A 16,605-nucleotide genomic window follows, 5' to 3' on the forward strand; every position below is an offset into this window, starting at 1 on the left:
AAAGGAAACAGTTCCAATTGGACTATTGTCTCTCTTTTGGAAAGTTGTCAGCCAGGAATTTCAAATATATATAAAGAAAATATATTAGGTGAACTCTTTGAGTATTCCTAGTTGAATATTTCTGGGTGAAGTCCAGTCATTCAATTTTCTAATTTGTGAAATGGGCAGATATGGGGAGCAAAGGAGCAAAAAGAGATGAGGTATTACAGTTGATAGATCATTCTAATTTGAATGAATAACTTTGTTCATTCAACAGATATACAGTGCTACTATATGCTAGGCACCAGAGGTATAATTCATACCCAATCTCTGAGGAGATTACAATATGCAATGAAAGACAGACTTTAAACAATTAAACAAATAAATGGATACATACTAATATGTGTGAATTAAAGGAAAATACAAAGAGCTATAAGAAAATATAAGAGGTGGACTTATTCAGGGGAGAATTCTCTTCAAAGGGATATGGGGCACGTTATCCAAAGGGTTAAAATTAATTAACTAGGTAATGGGGCAGATATGCAAAGAACAATCTCTTTAGGAAGCACAAGCAAAGGTCCTGAGGTTGGAAGCTGTATGGTTCAAAGACAAAAGTGATGGAAGGGTAGAATAATTGTATAATGAAGAGCTGGGTGGTGGATGGGGGATTCTGAGTGGTGATAGTGGACAGTGGCATAGGATATGGCCAGATCCTGCAAATCAATTTAAGGAGTTTTAGGTTCATCCTGACAGAAATGGTAAGGCATTAAAGGATTTTAGTGAGGAAATAAAATGAACAGATTTGCATTTTAAAAGATCTTCCTGGAAGATGCTAAGAATTCTACATATTATGTATTTTATTCATAAATAACGATTCAACCATTCATTCAACTAATATTAATTGAGCATCTATGCGACAGTACTCTTCCTTGGGATACATAGTCCCTTCTTACATGATACACCATACTGTGTGTATAAAGCATTGGGTATGTGTTTTGCATATATTATAAGAATATAAAAAATAAATATTAATGAAGCTTTTTCTCCAGAAATCTGCAACCAACAAAAGCCAGAGCATTATTTCTCAAAATTTAAGATATACGAGCATCACCAAAAGGGTTCAATAAAACACAAATTGCTGGGCCCTATCCCCAGGTAAGTTGCCAGTGATGCAGACGCTGCAGACCTGGGACCATACTTGGAGAATCACTGAGCTTGAATTGTAAACTTAAAAATCACTCCCTACACTCTTTAAGTTCAACATTAACAAAAATGGTTAAGATTTCAGGATAGTGTCCCTTAAGCTAAAATGTACATGCAAATTGCCCGTTGAACGTTATTCAAAAACGGATTCTGATTCATTTATTCTAGGGCGGGGCCCAAGATCCTGCAGATCTAAAATGCTCCCAGGTGATGCTAATTACGCTGGTCCATGACAAAGCAATGTCTACAGCAGACCACACAGACTCAGAATCTATATTTAAACAAAATCTCCAGATGATTCCCATGCACTTTTAAGTATAAGTTCTCAAACTTGGCTAGACATTGGGAATCACCTGGAGAGAGGTTAAAAAAAATACCGATTCTTGTGTCTTACCAAGAGAATTCCTTACTTGTTTGGTACTGGGTTCAGGCTGGGCCATGGGGTTTTTAATGCTCCCCAGGCTATTTTAATATTCATCAAAGTTTGAGAATCATCCTTCTAAACCCTTGCCACTTTAAGTGTAATCTGTGGTGGGTAGCATCGGCATCACCGGGGAGTTTGCTAGAATTGCAGAATCTCAGGTTTCACCCCAGATACAGTGCATCTGAATTTTCCTTTGAACAAGATCCTCCGGTGCTTATTAAACCTCGAAAGTGCTGTTCTAAAGCTGTGCTGCCCGATACCAAGAGATTAGCTACTAACCACATGTGGCTATTTCAAGTTAATTACAATTTAAAAATTAAAAATTCAGTTCCTCAGTCTCACCAGCTACATTTCAAGGGTTCAATAGTCAAATGTGACCAGAGGCTACCATACTGGACAATGCAGATAGAGAACATTTTCATCACAGCACAAAGTACTATTCGAAAGCGCTGCTGAGAGTATGGCCTGCTTGTATTTAAAGTCATTGGGCAAAGGCACGTTTAAAATAGATATAGAAAGCTGAAGATAGATTGTAGTATCTGAAATAGATACCCATGGAAACAGAGATTCATACATCTTTATAAAAAGCACATTATAAGTAACTGAAATTATTCCTTAAAATTCTGACCTTGCTTAGAGATCACCAGCGAAACTCCTATGCATCAATTGTACAGAGTAATTATTTTTTACAAAAGTATTACATATAGGTTTATGAGAAGAGAAAAGTTTTCCTGCTTTATATTCTGAAAAGGCTATTTCTTTCCAGCCCCCATTCACGCTAAAGGCATCTCTGAACCGAGCTCAGTCAGCTCTGCTCTTACAAGATGCATCAGGGAATAGGAATTTACTCCGTCTGCTTAAGTCAGGAGGATAACTAGGAAGCTTGCTGATTTAATTTTTGAGAAAGGTCTTGATGTTTTGCCTCTATTTGCAAAAATGTCCTCAGGGGTTGAGTGACTCACCAAGCCAGTCATCCCCGCCATCCCAGGTATGCAATCGGGGCCGGGGGGGGGGGGGGGGGGGGGGGGGGGGGTGGGGGGGGGGTGGGGGGGGGGTGGGGGGGTGGGGGGGCACGCTTTTCTAACACGCCACCACTGATCGCTGCTGGGGTTGTAACTCCAGACATGCTCACGCTTCTGGAATGAAGGATGTTTGGAAGTCCTCCTTCCCTTTTAATTGTGAAATCCGAAATGGGGACAACTTGTTTTAAGACGCCCTGAGGCATTCCTAACGTAGTATTATTTAGAGTTGGACAGTAAATGATCTGCTGTTTAAAAATTCCTTTACCAGGAAGGCTTCCATTCCATCCTGATGCTTTGGCTTCCAGTTTATGAGTAAATCTGTTGTTTGCTTTGTGCTGAGGCACTTTGCTGCTCAGGAGCAAAATTAAATAATGAAATATGTTAAGAAATTTTATTTTAAACAATTTATAAAAAGTGAGTTTTCTGTGGGTTTTATATTAAAAGAACTATTAAGTTCTGATATTAGAGTGTAAGTGGGAGAGGAAACTGCAAGAAGATAACTCTTCTAACACAATGATCACTTTACATCCTTGTACTTTATAATATTTAATAAACCCAAGTAGGTAAGAGAGATCATTTGGGCTTATTAAATGTAACTTTACTTAAGTTATTCCTTCAAATTACACAAATATGCTAAACATTTATAGACCAAACCTTAATGGGAATTTTCACATTTTAGATAAATACTACAAAACAATGCACAAAGACATAAAAATATTTACTGAAAGATATGTATGCTCATACATTTTCAAAGGTTTTGCTTTGTCCTCTTACAGATGTATGCATAAAGAATGGGAATGAGTTCTATGTTTATACAATAGGTGTAGAGTCTGATTATACCATTTTAATAAATATTCTCTTCTTTATGGTATATGTGTAATGTGTAATAATTACATAATTCATAAAAATTAAAATACTGCACATTGATATAAGAAGTTGCGATCTTGCTGGATTATCCTTTTTTTCCATACCTAGAATGATTCTGATTTTCACCAGGCAGGAAATTTGCAAGAATGACTGTTTCAAATCCGGAATGTGATTTTCCAAATAAACTGATGCCTTACCGATACTAAAACTGAGCAGGACCCTGTGGGGCTCCTGGGCAAGAAAGCCTTCCTGTGTCCCCTGTTTCTTGTTTGTAGGGAATAGACTCCAGGCTCCTGGAGTCATAAAAAACAGATTCAAACAGTTACTACTCAGGGAAGGGAGGGTGTGCAGAGAAAAGTGAGGAGCAGTCAAGAAACAACGGTGCAGACTTGGGGCAGGGTCCTGGTTCCACCACAAGGGATACACAGAACAATATCTTTAAGCTGTTTTGCAGAACTAAAACCCCTACCAAATGGAAGATGTTCCAGAGAGAAGGTCACAGTTTGATAACCTCGAGAAGCTCATCAGGAGACCACGTGACACCAGATTAAAGGAACCACAGAAACTCATCAGGAGACCAGCTGAGGCCAGATTAAAGGAGTGCAGGCCCTGCACACACCCTGATCCTTATCAGCAACCCTGCCCTTGAACCATTGCTATAAAACTCCTCACCAAATCCTCCCAGGTTGGGACACACAGCTTTTGAGGCACGAGCCCACTGTGCCCTCCTTTGCCTGACAAAGCAATAAGCCTATTCTTTTCTACTTCACCCAGAACTCTATCTCTGAGATTCAATATGGCACCTGTGCACAGAGGCCGAGTTTTCAGCATCAGTACCAGATATTTCGTGAAACTCAGCTGACTCAACCATCACTGACTGCTCAACAATGTTTCCAACATATGGAGAAAGGACTTCAAGGAAATGATCAGACTGCTTAACCACTGTTTCCAAATAATAATATGCCAACCTAGTTGTGAGTTGAAGCCAAAATCTGCTCTAAGCTTGCAGATAGTGTTGCCTACGTTTCTAAAACTTCATCATTTCCTCTCAGGTTGAAGGAAATAGATCTGTTGGGTTTTTTGACATTATTGTGTGTTTGCCATGGGAATTTATTGCACAAACCTCTAAAGTAGGTGAAGGCAAATTCCAAGTTTATCTGAAGATTAAAATAAGCTGAAAGTTGTCTTGTCCATAGTCCCTTGGCTCTAGTAATGTTTTTTATACGGAAGTGGAGTTGAGTGGCACAAAGCCAGATGCCTGGATCTCATCTCATAGTCCCTGAGGAAGTTCATGAGTAATAAAAGTGAACCACGAAGTGGAAGTCATTAAAAAGAGAGGTTACTGATAGAAGCATTTTGTTGAAGAGCAGTAAGTATAGGGAAAGAGAGGTGAGAGACACTACAAAATGAAAAGAGTAGCTAGAAATTTTGGACAGTTAAATCATCATTACTAACAATTGTCACAGAAAAATGATAGATTGTATAGTTACACATTCAAATATATATTAGTGTTGAAATAAAAGTCATATTTTTACAGCAAGACAAGAGAAATTTAAACAAAAAATCTTCTCTGCCCTTTGGCCTCCTCTCTCCCTGCCCTGTCATTGTGTATCTGCATTATGCATCAGCCAGACCTCCCCCATTGGCAGGAATACCTGCTCAACTGAAAAGAGCGACACTGTCTTAGCATCAATGAGTCAACTCCTTAAAAGATAACATTCCTTCCTGATCTTGTAAGGGGTCACATGACCCATCATGATGCCACTTAGATCTGGATTATGTAAACTATCTACATAACACGATATTTGATGTATAGCCCTTTGTCTTAAAAAATTTATATAACTGTGCCTTGACTTCTAACGGGTAGAACAGTTCTCAGAGCTTTCTGAGATGCTCACATAGGTTATAATCCTCAAATCTGGCTTGAATAAAATTTTCCATTTCTTTCTAAGATCGGCTGATTAATTTTTCATCGACATTAGCGATACTCTGTAATAAGGTATGTTACAAATTTCAACATTTCAACAAGAAAATTTCAATATTTTCTTGATATTTAGATGAATGTCTAGTGTCTTACAGAGGGGCAAAGCCTGGTTGGGCCAGTACAGGGGTACAAAATTTGCTACCTCAAATGTGTCTCTGTATGAGGATTAATTTAGGCTGATTATTTTTAAGAAACAGAACTCAGGAAGTTTTTCTTGTTACCTCCTTTTTAACTGCCTGAAAATAATTAGATAAAGGGCCTGTTCCTGGAACAGAGCTATCATCAGAGATATCTGCAAAGAATGTAGGTTAGGTGTGGTCGGGGAAACTCTGCAGGGCCTAGAGGTCAGAGTCCACTTTGGGTCCCATTATCTCTGCCCGGTCCAGCAAACATTTGTTTATGAAATGTTGGCTTTTCCATCTCCATGTGAACTGCCTTCCTCCCCTGTGAAGTCCCAAAACACTACCACAACATCCTCTTTTGTCTTTAGCTGAAGGTGGTATTTAAGGTAAGGGTTTTGGCCATTTTGGCGAGTTACTCAGTTCTCCTGGGTCTCTCCCATGTATACATGTTAATAAGCTTTTGTTGAGATTTTCTCCTGTTAATCTGTCTCATGTCAATTGAATTCTTAGCCCAACCAGAAGAACCTAGAGGGTAGAGGAAACTTTCTTCCTCCCTGACACCAGTAATATAACAAAGTGAAATGATAAGAACTGTGTTGATCTAGGGAATGTGGATAAGTATAGAGAAATCAGAAACCACGACACATACACAGAACTATAAGTGGTTTATCATGAATGGAGCATAGAGGTGTCAGAAGTGGCAAGACATATCTAGAGAGATAAGCAAAGACTAGATTTTAAGGAATGTAGATACCATGCTAAGGATTTTGTACTTTATCCTTAAAGATATAAGAAGGAAATGATTATGGTATATATTTTAGAAAGATCATGATAGTCATACTATACAGAATTATTTTGTCCTCAGGAGACTGAGGTCTAGGGATCATATGTCCAAAATAGGGATCTGGATTATCAAAACTGGAATTTAAACTCTTCAGACTCATTTCTGGTTCACTTTAGGATGCAGCTATTGAAACCAAGCAGGACCCTTTGGGGCTCCAGCATGGAAGTCTTTCAAACTGTTGCTAGTCAGGGAAGGGAGGGGACGCGGAGACAAAGGAGGAGCAGCCAAGAAACAATAGTGCAGCCTTGGGGCAGGTCCTTGTTCCGCTCCAAGGGATACACAGAACAGTATCTTTGAGCTCTTTACAGAACTAAAATCCCAACAAATGGAAGATGTTAGCGTTCTTCATTCCAGAGAAGACCATCCAAGTGCTGATTAAAGGAAACAGAGAGGCTCTAGGAGACCACCTGAGACCAGATCAAAGGAGTGCAGGCCCTGCACAAACCTTAATTTTTATCAGCAACCCCACCCTTGAACCATTGCTATAAAACTCCTCACCAAGTCCTCTCCGGTTGAGGCACACAGTTTTTGAGGCATGAGCCCACTGTGTCCCCCTTTGCCTGGCAAAGCAATAAAGCTATTCTTTTCTACTTCGCCCAAAACTCTGTCTCATAGATTTGATTCGGCACCGGTGCACAGAGGCCGAGTTTTTGGCACCATAATCTTATGTTATGTGATATGATGTGATTGTTTGCATTGCAAATGCAAAGTCAAGCCAGTTTATGTGCAGAGGAACTATCTTTATTTGACTGAAGATTTTTGGAGACTTGGGTTGTATATGTATAAATATATTTAAAAAATAAATATCTAATTGGGTGTTGTATATGTTTATATACTTAGTACATGATATTGATGATGAAGATATAGAGTATGCAAAATTGCTCAACTTCTCTCTGTGAAGTCATTTCACAAGTTGACCTTCAGAATTCATTAGCATCATTACTAATTGACTCGAGTATTGACTTTTGTGACCTTTAGTAAGAACCTTAATTCAAATACTAACTTTAGCAGAAGCAGAACACTCTCTAAGGCAGTCTATTTTGTGTTGTTCAGTTTTAGTTACGGAAATATTCAAAATATACCAAAGTAGAGAGAATAGCATAACGAACCACCTTGTACGCATCTTCCAGCTTTAACAATTATTCACTCAAAGTCGGTATTATTTCACCTAAACCAGTGATCTTCAAAAATGGTCAGTCTTGCCCCCAGTGGACATTTGTCAATGTCTGGAGACACTTTTGGTTCTCACCGTTGGTGGTGGGGGGCGCGGTTAGCTACTGGCATCTAGTGGGTAGAGGCCAGAGATGCTGGTAAATATTCTACAATACACATCCCCCACCTTCCTATGACAAAGAATTACCCAGTCCAAAATGTTAGTGCTGCTGCTATTGAAATATCTTTATCTGGATCGTAACTCACTCTGTCCCTTTTCTGTATTATTGTTAGCAAACTCCAAACATCATGTAACTTCATCTATAATTTATTTAGTGTAGAACTAAAAGAAGATTAGGGGGTGCTGAAGAATTTTAAAAACAATGAGTAGGTTGTTTTTCTATTTGTTTCTTTGCTTGCTTGCTTGCTTGTTTCTCAGACCCACCTAGCCAGCCCCTGATCTGCTTCATGTTCCAAAGAGCTGTCCTCTGCAAACCACATTTCTCAGTCTCCATTGCCAACTGGCTTCTTGTTAGGTTTGGCAAATGGAAGGCCCTGGATAGAGAATGCTCCAGGTGACACCTCCAACAATTTCCTGAGTGGATCCAGCTCTTGCCGGCAGTCAGCTCTACTGAGTTGAATAGTGCCTGCCCCCGCCCCCAAATTCATGCCCACCTGGAACCTGTGAATGTAACCTTATTGGGATATAGGGTCTTTGCAGATTTAATTAACTTCAGATGAGGTCATACTAGGTTAGGGTTGGCCCTAAATCCAATGACTGATGTCTTCATAAGAAGAAAGAAATTTAAAGACACAGAGGAGACAGAGACACAGAGAGAAGATGGCCATGTGAAAGTGAAGGCAGAAATTGGAGTGATGCAGCAACAAGCCAAGGAATGCCAAGGATTGGTGACAAGCACTAGAAGCTAGGAAGAGGCAAGGAGACTTCTTCCCTCGAGACTTCAGAAGGAGTGTGGTGCTGCTGACAACTTGATTTTGGATTTCAGGACCCCTGAACTGTAAGAGAATGAACTTCTGTTGTTTTAAGCCACGCAGTTTACGATAAGTTATTATGGCAGCCCAAGGAAACTAACACACTATCTCTTCATGGTCCTAGTTCCCAGTGGGGGCACCTCTGTGATTCCAGCTTCTACTTGGAAGCCCTAGCTCCTCAACATGGGTATCCTTTTATTCTTTCAGCCCTACTGATGGTAGTTGCCCCATACAGTTGGTAATTTCTGAGTTGGCTCACCATCCTTAGTTTTATTTCTTCTAATGTCTTTATATCTAGTTCCCTATACTAATACCTTGTAATAAACTACTTAGTGTCATTTCTGCTTTCCTTACTGGATCCTTATACATAGGGAAAATATAGTACCAAATTTAGTAATTTTTGTAGAAAGTATTATTGGGAAATACTTGTGTTTCCTTAATTTCTCTGTTAAATTAGGCTGGCTTCTATACAAAAGGATTATTTTGATTCTATTTAATATTTTGTATTTTTATGTACAATCTGATATAAATCAACCTGCATAAGCATTATCATTTAGCACTTTCTATTTGGGCAATACTTTGCAAACATGAGTTGATTTTTGAAAGAAACACTAATTTTTACAGGAATATAATGCGAAACTATAAACCAGGGGGTCTGCAGTCTTTTTCTGTAAATGTCCATATAGTAAATATTTTAGGCTTTGCAGGCCATATGGTCTTTACCATAACTACTCAACACTGCTGCTATAGCGTGCAGGCAGTCACAGTCGATATGTAAATAAGTGAGCATGGCTGTCTTCCAATAAAACTTTTATTTACAAAGAAAAGTGGTGGGCCTGATTTGTCCTATAGGCCATAGTTTTCTGACCTCATTATAAACTATCTAGACTTTTGAATGCATATTTTCCCATTGATATCACACATACACACCACATGCATCTATATTGTTTTACACACAGAGAAAAAAATATAGCTTCTTTCCCTTAAGAAAGTCAACTTTTCAAAGATCTGCTAGCCTTTACTCTCTATTTCATTCTTACAAAAGATTGATATCTTGGGGCCTCCCTGGTGGTGCAGTGGTTGAGAGTCCGCCTGCCGATGCAGGGGACACGGGTTCGTGCCCCGGTCCGGGAAGATCCCACATGCCGCAGAGCGGCTAGGCCCGTGAGTCATGGTGATATCTTGGAAAAAAGAGTCATTAGGTCAAAACATTAGACCTCCAGGATAAACCTGCAGAAAATTGATTGAAGGAACAAGCCAACTAACTCTTTTGTAAAAGTCTGCCTACACTCTTATTGTGAAGGATGAATAATATCTCAACAACTGGCCAGGATTTATTTATTTTAGTATCAAATTTCTGGTCCACTCCCAAACACCCCTAAAAACACAAATCAAATACTTTAAAAAGTAAATAGTTTTGGCCACACACATATAGCAAAGAACATATGACTTATTTATATTTCCACTAGACTTAGATATTTTTAAGACATACTCTAATTTGTTATATTGTTCTTGATATCTAACTTAGTTCCTGGCTCCCAGTAAGTTATCAAATAATAGTTGTTGAATAAATGAACATATTATTCTAAGATGGTAAAATAGCTCTAATCATATGTCACGTAGAATCTAAGATTGGTAATTTCATAAATATAGAAGTTAAAAATTGGCCTATGGAGACAGAAGATCATTTGTTTCAAAGGAGAAATCTATAAATCTGAATGTGGAAAGAGGTGCTAACAGGTGCTAATTTACATCGAGGTCAATTCTTCTCTTTGAATTGGTTTCTCTCTGTCAGGAAGAGGCAGATCCAATATCCACAGGCACATAAAAATATTGAGTTATGTTCTGGGGTTAACCGAGTCTGACATTATGGTAGACTTCGACAGAATTTAAGGTTGAGCTCTCCTTCCAGGTGCCAGAATGTCATACAATAGTCCACCGTAACCATGCATGTAGGCAGTCCTAAACAGGCTGCTTAGTTCCTGAGTATCTAAATTTGTGACAATTTGTGAATGAATCACCATGCCCTCCATAGAACTTGGCAACTGGATCAGCGCTTCTGCATCTGGCATTGTACACAATTTGCATATTGTGGAAGTGAAACACTTTGCAATCTCTGAAGCCCATCTCATTATGTTGTGATGAGCTCATAGCCATGTGCTTTCCATCTTTAGTTCTAATTTCAGGGCAGCCGTACTTAAAACCTAAGGACATACATACATAGCTTATGGATAATGATTGGCTAAACTGTTTTTACTTTGGTAAACTTAAGATGTTAAATTAAGAACGACTCAACTAACTAGAGTGGAAAAGAGGACAGGCAAAAGTTTTCCCTCCTTAATACCAATTTTTAGAAAATAAAAACATTTTTGAAATACCTGAGTTACTTCAAATGAGAAGAGTGCTGGAAATGGTTATTACAATTTAAACTACCTCCAAAATTTACATTTAGTTTCCATAAAACACTTTTAGCTATCATAAATTCATAGGAATCATGTGCTAAAAATGTGTTTCTAAACTATGACAACAATTATATTTCTTCTATTCTATATGAAGTTTGATTTTTTTATTTAAAAACAAGAAATAAATGAGCATATGGGAGTAGGTTTTTTGTTTCGTTTTGTCTTTTGGGTTTTTTTTTGTTTTTGGCAAATCTGTTTAACATATATATTTAAAATTAGAACTAAGAGAAAATTTATATATATATGCCATGGTGCCAGTATCCATTACTTAGATTACAAGACATACAAGCAGAAGAGCACATAACCATATGCTGTCCATTACTACTAGAATTCTAAATGCATGGACAACTACTGTTTTAGAAATGTATCCTAGAACCAAAGATTTTGGCTTCAGCATTCAGCTCCCCTACAGACTTATTAGTTCTCGAACCTTTCTCTTAGCGAATGGTAATTTTGAGAACTGGAATTTGGAATTTAATAGGTTTATTGTGAATACACTTTTGTGATATGCTATTTCAAAACTGTTTTTGAGGAAAGACTATTAATTAGGAATGTTCAGAGTATTCCCATAGTATGAGGAAAGAGGCAACATAAATATAAAAAAATATATATCTTCTACAGGCTTATGGAATATTTGTCTGAATAAAATCATGTGGCCAAAATGTTTTGTGTCTTCACATATCCACAAATGCATTTTGATGTTTTTAAAAGTCAATAAAAACTTTGTTGATAGATTGTCACATATTTAAATTAATGTGTTATCTATTCATGGAATTATTTTGGTTCTGTGGAAAAGAAGAAAAAATATACATACATATACAGATATATGTATAAAAAGCACACTTTCTTTTTACAAATTGCTTTGAAAATAAAAAGTAGAATTCAGTCAATGAACTCATGTTTTTAGTTTAATCGATTTGATTCTTTAGACTGCTAAGCAATTATTCATTTTCTCACATTGATTTTTGTGCTGATAGATGTAGCATAAAGGCCTTGATCTTGATAAACTTCATTTTGTGACTTTGGGTTAACTTTGTTGGGCCTCTGTTTCTCCACCTCTAAAATCAGGAATTTAGACATGTTACTTAAACTCATTTATCTTTAATTACAGTGTTAATTATTACCTCAGAGGGATTAATTATAGAATCTCTGTCATAGAGTTACTATGAGAATTAAATGAGATCATAGAGTTAAAGCATTTAACAGTTTCTAGCACATAGCCCATGCTCAAAAAAATAACAACGTATTATCCAGGATTTTCAGTTTAGAGTTATAAAAACATAAAAGAGGAATGAATTGGCCCACATCGTCGAAAGCCCAGTGACAGAGCTTCCCTGGGCCTGGCTAGATACAGATGTCCAAAATGTCATTGGCACTTCTTTCCATCTCTCAGATCTGCTTCCTGTATTGGCTTTATTCTCATATTGGGTCTTGACATGATAGGAGAATACTGATATTTACAATTTGTATTTACAGAGGCGAAGGAAACATCATTCCCCGTAGTTCTGTCAACAGTCTCAGAAGGATTCTTGTGTGGCAAATCTGTGCGGCCAGGAAGAAGGAGCACTCTGGGAAACAATAAGGGGTCCCTTTTGGGGATGGCGTGGTAGGATTAGCCCTGCTCTGAAACTCCTGGGCTAAGCAGGATTACTATGGAATAACTGCAGGTCATTTAAGAAAAGAAGACATACTCAGAAGACAAAAAGACAAGTATACTACAGTTACAAGTTATAGAAATTATTTTAGTAATAAGTAGACTAACTCAAATGTCTCCAGCTGAATCTTTCTTTTACCATTTTTTTCCTATTATTCTTTTCTGGGTTGTCACTATATTCTCCAAGATCCTCTTCTACTTTGTAGCTTACAGTGGCTAGTTATAAACATTAGAATGACTTTTACCTAACTAGGTAAATGATAGCAGAAGTTAAACCCATAAAAGTCCATGTTTTACAAATTTGCTCAAGGTTACCTAAAAAATACAATGAAGATCTAAACCTGGTTGGAATGACTTTTAGGAAGTAATAATCATGGAAAGGCTACACTTATTCAAATACGCACGGGAAATAAATATTTATTTTAATGTTTAAACCTGGGATAAAAGTGATCACTGATGATACAAAAATAACATGGTACAGAGGATAAAAGCATGGGTAAAAACACTTTCTTCTTATTTGTGGCCTAACTCCTAGGTACTTATGCCAAAAAGGAATTTTTTTTTTGAGTTTAGAATTAGAGTGGACAATGAAAGATTCCACAAAACTTTTCAAGTGAAGAAAAGTATTTTTCTTGTCTCCTTCCTTAGCTAACAGAATCTCAGTTAAGAATTAAGAGCAGAGCCTACTCTTCAGGGTTATTTATGGATATTTTCAGCTAAGGCAGTATTTATCATTTCCATATGAAAAACAAATCATAGAAGAGTGAAATTTTATAATCTTGTGCTGTGATGGCATTTTGATGGAAGACACAAATGTAACATTTGATGCTGTAATTTAAAACAAAAAGAGATATCTTCTTTAACTTTACTTATGTGACCATGATTTTTTAAAATAAACTTTTAATTTAAAAATAGTTGTAGATTTGTAGAAAAGTGCTAAGATAACTGAGTTCTCATATACCCCACATCCAGTATTCCCTGTTATTAACATCTTATATTAAGTATGGTACACTTGTCACAGTTAATGAACCAATATTGATGCATTATTATTAACTAAGAATTCCTTCCTTTTTACTAATGTCTTTTTGGATCAAACCCAGGGTAACACAGTGAAAGCACTGAGTCCTAACCATTAGACTGCTAAGGAATTCCCACTAGTGTCCTTTTTCTTCTACTCTAGGGCCCCATCTGTGATACTAAATTACATTTAATCATCTTGTCTCCTTAGCTTTCCCTTGACTGTGACAGTCTCTCAGACTTTCCTTGTTTTTGATGACCTTAAGATTTTGAAGAAGTACTGGCCAAGCATTTTGTAGAATGCCCTTCGATTTGGACTTTTCTGATGTTTTTCTCATGATTAGACAGCATTATGGGTTTTTAAGAGGAAGACCATAGAGGTAAGATGTCTAGTTTTTTCTTATGATTGCAGAAAATTATAACAAAAGCAAAAGGGGAATAAATTAGCATTAGCTTTTTAAATAACTCAAAAAAATTAACCTATTTTTGAAGTTGAGAGTATCTTACTGACTGTCTTTCTCCAAGAAATGCCATACTATTTTGTCCAAAATTCAGTATAGATCAAACTCAAGATATGGAAAATAAAATTGTAATAAAATAAGGGAGTTTTTTTTTTCTAAAACTCAATGGAAGACGAAGTCTTTACCATATGCCTGTACAGAAAACTGTGATTAGGCTCATGTTATTTTATTTTTTAAAAGCTTACTTAGAATTAAGATACTTAATGGGTTATGTTTTTTAGTGGTGGGGGAATCAAAATTGCACAAAACTACGAGCAAATAGAGTCCTATGATTTTGAAAGAACTCAAATTTCCAAATCCTAAGTTGAAAATCACATACTAAAGTTACAGATCATCAAAAGTGAACCACTGAAGACATAACCATGGGTCCTTTGATAGCAGAATGAAATATCCTTTGGAAAAAAAACCCTTAGGTCAGTATTTTAAAAATAAAATTACATATTATGTTTCTGGTTAAAGATGGTAAAGTGAAGCCAGTTTTCACTATCTTCCATGAAATCATCCCAAATGAAGTAAATTATGAAGCGGAAATAGAGAGAAAGAAAATATTTCCAAAGAAGCAATCACAACCTTCAGTCAATCACAAGTATTGAAGTACAGTCAATTCTCATTATTTGTGGTACTTACATTCTATAAAGTCACCACAAACACTGGATTAGTGAATACTGAACCATTACTCCTAGGGGAAATACAGGGTTAGACTCCTGTGAATTTCCAGTCACAATATTTTCATCATCTGATGAATATATAACCTTGTTTTATGTATGTTTCCATTTAAAGACACTATATATATATATATATATTTGATTTTTTTAAAATTTCTTTTAATTTTAAATTGTCCTAAAATGGTAGGGCACCCAAGGAACAGTCAAAAGTAAGCTGTTTACAAGAGACATGTATAAAGCAAGAGTACAAAAAGTTTGAACATAAATGAATGTGAAAAAATAGGAAAATAAAGACAAAAGGAAGAGTTATCAACTAAAATAGACATCAAGTCATTATTATATTTACAATGGTTACTTCATACATAGTAAATATTTCAATTCTGAATTTGTATGGATCTACCAACATGGTTCATAATATTTAAGCAAAAAAATGTAAAAGAGTGACAAGGAGCCCTTAACAAAGAAACCAATATTTTAGAAGATTTTAACACAATTATTCCAAAAAGTATTAAATTAAACAGATAAAATATAACAAATACATAATCTTTAATAAAAATGAAAGTAAATTAGAAACACATTTTGGGAAAATATGAAAAGATAATTAAAAACCTTCAAAAGATTTTCAAAACTAATAGGTCAAAAATATATTAGAATAAAGATAAATCTTATAACAAAATGATAACAAAAACACTCCAAATCAAATTTGAAAGTTGCAACTAGAGCTGAGAAATTATAGGTTTAAACGCTTACACTAGAAAACCAGTCAGGATGAAAACTAATGAGCTAATTATCACATTTAAGTGGTTATCAAGAAACAGTAGAAGAAATATAAAAAAAACAAAAAAAGACAAAGGGAATATATGGTGAACAATGTCACAAGTTAATTGTGTAAAAGACAAACATTTGATGCAACTCTAGTGAGATTTAGCAAGGGAAAAACAGCAAAGAAATAAACAATATTGAGATTTACTTTCAATGACAAAACCAGAGGAGCTGCACAAATTAAACAGATACTAAGTAAAAATATGCAAAACATTATGATAATAGGTCTTTGGAATTAGCCATCTGTAGAAAATCCACTTTCTTTCTGTTCAGTGGTGAATGGTGGTGCCTTCATATCTAGCTCATGCACTTATCTAGTATTGCCCATGACTTAGTTTCATCCTATCAATATTCATCCAGGAAAGTAAATACCAGTTCTCTGCTATAGTATTTTTCTATAAAGATGTAGATTACTATAAATGCTATAAAGAACACCACTTACCTTGGCCACTAAATCTTTGCTCCTAAGCATCAACTACTCACAGCAAGCTAAGTAAAGGGAAACATTCCAAAGTGGTGAGAAGGAAATAAAGTACTTCCTCTTGTAATGAACACTAACTTGTTCTGTTTTATCCTTCCTGCTGAGAATATCTAGAAAAGTTGGAGAAATTATGAAACAGAAACAACCATTGGAAGACCTTGTTGATCAGCAAAGAGAAAGAGTAAACTCTGGAGATAATCCCAGATTTTGTGTTAAATTTCCCATTGAAACATTTACTAATATTTAAAGATGCAGCTAAGAGTCTGAGAAAGAGTGATTTCAGACTCCGAGGGATTTGTAAACAACAATGGAATTCAGGTCCTGCCAAAAGGAGGGGCTGGTGAAAACATCCAGAAAAGCTACAAGCTAGAGACAAAACCCTGCTGTGAAAGG

The 16,605-nt window shown here is 36.4% G+C and overlaps 1 protein-coding gene across 7 annotated transcripts in view; it reads right to left on the minus strand.

Annotated features, from left to right (window-relative positions):
- LOC116747543 overlaps positions 1-16,297 on the minus strand; it is a 199,215-nt gene extending 182,918 nt beyond the window's left edge. For 3 of the 7 annotated variants that reach the window (XM_032619883.1, XM_032619880.1, XM_032619877.1), the window contains exon 1: positions 16,174-16,197. The gene's annotated coding sequence lies outside the window, so the exon portion shown is untranslated. Of the gene's footprint in view, positions 1-14,871; positions 14,924-16,173 lie in introns of all 7 variants that reach the window. The other 4 variants (XM_032619879.1, XM_032619885.1, XM_032619882.1 and 1 more) reach the window with 4 other exon arrangements.
- Between the last annotated feature and the right edge of the window lie 308 nt (positions 16,298-16,605).

The sequence above is a fragment of the Phocoena sinus genome, chromosome X (genome assembly GCF_008692025.1).
Source record: "Phocoena sinus isolate mPhoSin1 chromosome X, mPhoSin1.pri, whole genome shotgun sequence".
Classification (NCBI taxonomy): domain Eukaryota; kingdom Metazoa; phylum Chordata; class Mammalia; order Artiodactyla; family Phocoenidae; genus Phocoena; species Phocoena sinus.